The following is a 7,538-nucleotide window of genomic DNA, read 5'->3' as shown; positions in this document are numbered from 1 at the left end:
TTGTGCCTCGTCTAAATCCTTGAAGTAACAGGGCAAATTTGTATCTCACACTCTCGAGCTAAGTGATAGAGCTTTGCATGCACAAGGGCAGGATCCGTTCCTTGCTTCGCATCGCCAGGTAGGGCAACGAAAGGCTGATTTGGATAACCCAGCTGTAACAGCAGCCAGTGGTTGATCACTCAACCTGTGATTTGCCAGGTGCCTTCTGTAGCCGTTTTGGATATTCAGCCCTCTGAACTTGCCCAATATGGGCCGGTTCACAACACATAATAGCCCAAGAGCTGGAGAAAGGAAGTGTGCTATTTGCAGCACACCTGCACTTCTACTTTTATGTTATGTTGTGAGCCGCCCCGAGGCTTCGCCGAATGGGGTGGCATAGAAATGTTTTAATAAATAATAAAATAATAAATACTTTTACTAGCTATCCAGCAATCAGCTGTTCTGTAGGATGCTGAGTGTGTTGACTGAGCCTGGACTGCTGGGTTGTTAAAGGGCTAAAAAAAATCCAGTGGTTAACACAAGTCATGGGCTAACTCTGAGTCTGATTATCACCTAAACAACCCAGTTGTTCAGGTTCAGCTGACACAGTAAACTATGAAGAAACGAATGATGGGTTGCTCTGTAAAAGCAGAAGTGGTGGATGTACTTTAGGTGGTATATTCACTCTATCTTGCCTGTTGCTGACAGCCCATCCATTGTTTATTCTGGATTACCATGTCAAGCAGATCTATAGATGAATCATAGATTATACATAACCAACAAATTGTACTGTTTATACTGTTTATTCTGTTAATTTATATTAACAAAGTTTATGTCTGTGAACCACCCCCAGGCTTCGGCGAATGGGGCAGCATAGAAGTTTACTAAATAAATAAATTTGTAGTTTAATTACTGTGATAAGTTAGGTAGCAATGCCCATTTAGGAGTTGAATGTTCAGAAAGGTGCAGAGCATGACTGGGCTTTACGTGGGGCTTCCCTTGAAGACGGTCCAGATACTTCAATTGGTTCAAAATAGAGCTGCCAGGTTGCTGACGGGGACGGGGCGTTATGCTCACATGACTCCAGTCCTCCGTCAGCTTCACTGGCTTCCCATTGAAGTCCGGGCCCAATTCAAGGTGTTGGTGATGACCTATAAAGCCCTAAACGGCTTGGGTCTTGGTTACCTGAAGGAGCGCTTACATCCATATATGCCCGACCGCCCCTTGAGATCAGCGGGAGAGGCCCTTCTCCGGGAACCCTCCATGAAAGAAATTAGGAGGGTGGGTACTCGGAGGAGGGCTTTCTCTGCAGTGGTGCCCAATCTATGGAATGTGCTCCCCAGAGAGGTCTGCCTGGCATCATCGTTATTTGTTTTTCGGCGCTAGGTGAAGACCTTTTTATTTAAATGTAATTTTAATTGTTAACAATATTTGCTTATTTATCCGGCCAGGGCGACTTCTTTTATATTGTTACTTATTTTATATTGTTAATTTTATATTGTTATTTTTGTATTTTATTGTATTTTATTGTGTTGTGAGCCACCCCGAGGCTTCGGCAAGGGGCGGCATAGAAATGTTTTAATAAATTAAAAATAAATAAATAAATAGTGGAAAACCATAGATTTACCATTATGTGAAAGCCACTGTTGCTATGGAGTGTTGATAAGAAAGTGATATAACTCAATATAATGCAGCCTGTTAATCAGGCAGTGAGAATTTCATGGCATGTCTGGACAAAAGCAAGAAGACCTACTGGCTATGATACAGAGGTCACTTTTGCCTCTTGATCTGGGTTCAGTAGACAAAGTAAAAAATGAACCCTAGAACAGCAGAAATTGTATGAATTATGGCATACACTGGAGAGATTTCGTATGTACACTTAATCATGTGACAATTTTAAATGATTATGTGTGAAGTGTTATAATCAAAATACGGCCATACAGGAAGAGGGATTTGCTATTCCATTTCATTGCATATTAGAGGATGATGTGATAGTGGGATTGGCGGTAAAGTTCATAGATAATATCGAATGAAAAGTTACACAAAATCAGATATTCAGTAGGCATAATTTTAACATAGCATCTGGCAGAGTGAGGCTTTACAGGTAAGCATTAAGGTAGTCAAGCTGGGAAGTGCCTTTTGGTGGACTAGCAGGAGGGAATGTAGTGACACTTGGGGCAGAGAAAATCTACTTGTGAATGGTGATGATGCATACTAAGTTTAATACTAATATTAAACTCTGGAAAACATGTATTTTTAGCTCCACAGTGGTGCTGTATCATAAGTGAAACTTTACTTGTGGCACACTTGCCAAAAAAGGAGGTTACTGCTGCTTTAGATCATGCTGATTAGATTTAGAATATATTTTTAACATAATGCAAACACAAACCATGACTAACATACAGAGATGTTTGTAGGACTTACTCCCAGGAAAGTGTGTGTACTTGTACCCTTGGTTGCATTACATTTAACCCAAAGCATATAAAGTGGGTGCTTTGAAAACTAATTCAGTGTCTATGAGAGTGCCCTCTCTCTTGTTGTTGAGCTTTGCATTTAATGCTAGCACTATAGGTGATAATGAATTTTATACAATCAAGTGAAGAGGCTGGCAAGTGAGGAATCATGTGCCCTGTCTCGTTCCTGCCACCTGCTAGCAGCCTAATAACTTGTGTAGGATTATTTGCAAGGTAGTTAGCCCACTTTTTTTAAAGCTATATATAGCATACTTTAAGTTCCTAGCATATTAGATCAGCAACTTAACCCTTGGGGGGGAATTTGCAGCAGTTATCATTGTCCTAACTTTTCTGTGTAAACAAGCAGGTAAACTGAGTTAAGTCTTCAGAGTGCTATTCAAAATTTTAAACAAAGTGCCTGAGGTTCAGTTTTGTTGGCAATTTACTACTTTGAAAACCTTGAAGTCCTCAGATATACTCTTTCTTTGTCAAAATTGTGTTTTGTATTATGTGATTGTTCTACCTTGTGTTCTTTTTGGAATTGGTCTAACTTTTGGTATTGATCTAATTTTCTTAGACAGCTCCAAGGACTAATCTGATAATATAGTTGCACTGTGTACTTTTGACAGTGTGTTGCCCATCATAAACCTGTATAACTTGTCCAATAAAGTCATCAGAAGGTTATCAGCCTGATCTGTATAGAGATAGCCATGCTTAAGCTCATTAATTTTGGTATAAGTTCAGGCTGTAAATATCTCTCGGTGGATAAAAATAATCATGGATGAAATAACCCTAATTTTGAACATTAAAATAAGATTTTGATGCTTTTCTTTTTTTACTGCTGCTTTGCTGTAATGCAAACATAATGGAGTCTACACTCACATTACACCTAAAAATACCTTAATGTTCCTCTTTCCATCTTCTATTTCCCTCAACACTCCCTTGAGAAGTCTTCACTGATGGTTGGAGGACTTTGCCAGGCTTCGTAGGTTACAGTGTAGGAGGCAGAAAGGGTGATTCTCAGAGATTGACCTCTGCTCACTGCTGCTGCTTTTGCTGATTTTTGTGTGGCTTGCATCATTCCAGTGGGTAAGCACATTAACCATTATTGCATTCCTTGTAATACTGCAGAAGAAATAGTTCAACTTCCAGCATGAGTAACTGTCTGGTTCTGTGCAACATGTGCTGAGATAGTGGGATGATTCAACATGAAAGCAAACTGTGGGTTCAAATAGTGATTTAGTGTTATTGTTCTTTTATTACCACAGTTTGCTTTTATGTGAAATGGTTCTTTTGTGACAGGCCATGTGCCCATATCAGCCACTTGGTGAATAGAACCCCTGCCAGCAGCTACTTTGTCAGAGTTCTAAATTGGTGGAACTAACTTTACAATTGTTGGAAACACCTGGTTTAGGCCCTAAGGCTAAAGATCTATAAAGCAATTGAGGTGCCTTAGAATTACATTTCAATCATTGCCATAATGGTTAGTTTGCATGTGTATATGTGTAACCAGCAGAAAAAGATGTGTTTGTGGATAGTAAAAAAAAAAGTTTTATGTCTTTTAACAAAGTTCAGCAATTACATGTTTTGCATGCGTGTTTTTCAAAGCCTAATGTTGCGATTGGCTTTCATTTTCTTTTGCTACATAGTGGACTCCAGGACTGAGAAGGCAATGAAGGACTTGTAAAAGGAGTTCACACAGTAAGCTGGAAGCAATAATAAAGAGAGAATTACCATTAAGGAAATAGATACTAAATCAGACAAGTGTGAATTTACCTATTTGTGGTCATGTCTTCTATTGTTAGAGTTGGATTATGTGCTGTAGTAACTTCAAATCTTTCCTTATGTAAAGCCATTTTTCTCCTCACAGAAGAGAACTCCGATTTCATGGAAGCCCATCCTTTTGATATTACTCTGTCCAAGTGCATAGACCACCTGCATGAGCAATATTTGCACTTCTAAAGTATTAAGTGTACCTCAATTCTCAAAGTGGCAAGAAGTTTCAAGGGTGCTATGTTTACTCTCCTTGGGATGAGCTCACCCAAGGCTTACTAGCATTTTCTAATACTTGTGTTTATTTACAAAAGTTCATTTTTCCCTCATCTGCTTGCTAGGAAACCAACCAGCATCCCCAAGATGCTGCCAGGACTCCCTGCAAGATACTCAGCCCTCTGATCCTTTATTTTTCTCAGTCTGCATCAAAACTGCCAGCCTAACCTTTTACATATGCACAGATCTTGATGACATCATTTTCTAGCTGGGAAAGGTGAGGGAAAAGGGATATGTCCACTTATCCAAATGGTTTTCCCCTTCCGAAGTAGTCTCTCACCATTTTTTGGCCATTGTGGGCAATTGTCGATAGTGGTCATTATCTAAATAAGGAATTGGTCCACTTTGCAGGGTCTAATGAGAAGTCCAGCATTATAACCCGGTGAGCTACATATAGCCTACCCTGACAGAACATCACTGAGTAAGAAGGGAGCCCTGGGGCCCACCCAGCCCAGTCCCCAAGGGTGGACTGACTCTAAGAGCCTCAGCCTTTGCAATGCTGCACAGGCCGTTAGACTGGCTTTGGAGTGCCTGGTGGCATAAGCATACCCTTTCTTGTTTTGACTTGGGGGGGTGGGCGGGTTGATCCATCCTTAGTATTGCTGCTTCAGCCTAAAAGGGAACAATGCGAGGGGCATTGAAGGGGATTTTTCAGGTTTTTTTCAATGACCTGTGAAGCAGGCATGCTGAGCTCCTCATTCCTAGGCAGTCTTGATATGCACAAGAAAGCCAGTTTTCACATGGGAATGAATGAAATGCATACACCTTCCCTGCCTCCTAAGAGACTGTTGTAGGTACTGATGTACAAGTCTTTTTTGTGTCACAATTGTTACTGGAGCAAATAGTATTACTGTGTCTATTATGGTAAAATTGCTATGGCATAATAAGACAATATGTCGTGGAATAGTAATTACAGAATATTTTTTTATTTTGTGGTGGATATTTTTTATTTTGTGACTCACTAAACTCTCAGCCATACAAAAAGTGCGGGGGGGAGAATAGAACGTTCAGTCAAGCATCAACTTTAATTCTAGTTCAAGCTTATTTCCCTTGGAGTGCTCTGTACCTACATTTTCTTAAAAGCCACATTTTTTCAGAAGTGGAATGCAGATTCTCAGCATATTTAGTCAAAATTAAGTCCCAGTGGGTTCATTGGATTCTACTCATAGCACAGCAGCTATAAGATTGCAGAATGCAACAATTTTTTCACTAGGTGGCAGTGTTTGTCTCTTTGGACTAATGGTTACGGATCCAAAAGTTGCACATAGATAATTTCTTTTTTGAAATGTATGAATTTTAACCTTAATATTTGCGCCTTGTCAATACATGGTTGGGTGTGTGTTGCCCATTACAAAAGTGTGTGAGAAATGCAAATAACTCACAAAATTTGAAATATTTTTTATATCCTTTGAGATTTTGTTTATAGTTGAAAAATGCGTACACGTTTGACATGGAGCAACTTGAGAATAAAAGTAATTGTGCATACTATTAACAGATCAGCTTTAAACTTTAACATCAATATAAAAGTAAAACATAAGATCCTGTCTCAGCTGGATACTACTCACTTCAGTGCAGAAATAGAAAATCTTAGTTAAAAATAGTGGTAAAGGTTTTTCATTTGCATTTCTAAATGACATGGGAAGCTACAATAGCAGCTTCACAAACTGAAGGCTGTCAGAGAAATGCTAATCAAAAGGGAAATGGGTGAGGTTGTAACATCCTGTTCTTGGTAGACCTCTACTGTCCCTTCACATGGAGAAAAGACTTAAAGGCATCTTGTGCTTAAAATGACAAATAATGTACTGACTTTATAATTACATTAATTCTTATTTTCTGATTAAAAATGGGTTTACAATGCTATTTCAGATCAGAATAAAAATCTAGTTAGAATCCTGATTGACACTGGCCTACACCAACTACTTCAGAGGAAATATGAAAAAATGACTTCATATGTGCTTCCTCTTGTATCACCTTGTTTTTTTCAGAGGTTTAGCGAAAGCTGCTGTCAATAGGGCAATGGAACTTTAAAAAAAACCCAAACTTTAATTTTGCTTTAGAATGACTTACCGTAAATGGACTGGGTTCAGAGCTACCCATCTGTATGCAGAAGCCATTTTCTGCTCATGGGAATCCTATCTTACACACTGGATTGGTTCAATTCTATGACACAAGGCTTGATGGCTTTTTACAGTGGTTGGTCTGCTTTGCTGTCCGAACCTCATTGTGGTTTTTCAGCATGGTACACTCAGTGTTCAGGAAGCACAAACAGTTTCTTGGTACCACAATGGCTTGTTGCATGCGGGGGGAGGGGGGCAGCTCCCAACGGGGCATTACTTCCCAGCAGACTTGCCCTTCCAGCAAATGCAGATAACGAGTTTCCCTCGAGTGAGCAGGGGGGCAGAGGAGGAGGCAGCTGAGCACTGCTGCACATTTCTGTAGCACGACCCAGCTGATTGCCCCCTCGTGCCCGAGCATGGATCAGACACATGCCACCTCCAGCTTCAGCAGGCGTCTCTGCAGCAGGGGGCAAGGGTGCCTAGTCACTTTCCCCATCCTCTCTGCCATGCTTTGGGGTAGGACCCCTCTCTGTGCAGCAGGCTGTTTGGCAGCCGCAGCAATCTAAACTCAGTTTGCCATCCCGGCTGTCAAAGAGAGGAGCCTCATTCCTCCCCACAGTGTCTACTAGGCTATCACCTGAAGGGCTGAGAGGAAAGAAGATGGCAGGAGGGAGGAGAATCAGGTAAATCTGTCAGGCAAATCAAAGTTTAAAAAACCCCCCACAGACTTTGGTAACCACACAGCATTGCTTGATATAACAGGCGAAGCTGGACATTTTGTTAGAACGTTGTGTGAAAATGTGGAAACAAATCCCAAGTCACTGCTGTGGGTCTTCAGGAGTCTGCCCAAGACAAGCTTGCACAACTGGTGGTGCAAGGGCAATGGCAGAATTGCCATGTTAGACCACTGGTTCAATTCTCATACATACTTCTGCAAACCAGTGCTATTTTCCTTTTACTCATGCATCTTTGGATTCAACTGAATAGATTTTATATAAAT

Source organism: Varanus komodoensis, unplaced genomic scaffold (genome assembly GCF_004798865.1).
Source record: "Varanus komodoensis strain SLA01 unplaced genomic scaffold, ASM479886v1 scaffold59_1, whole genome shotgun sequence".
Taxonomy (NCBI): Eukaryota; Metazoa; Chordata; class Lepidosauria; order Squamata; family Varanidae; genus Varanus; species Varanus komodoensis.
This window is presented reverse-complemented; position numbering follows the sequence as displayed.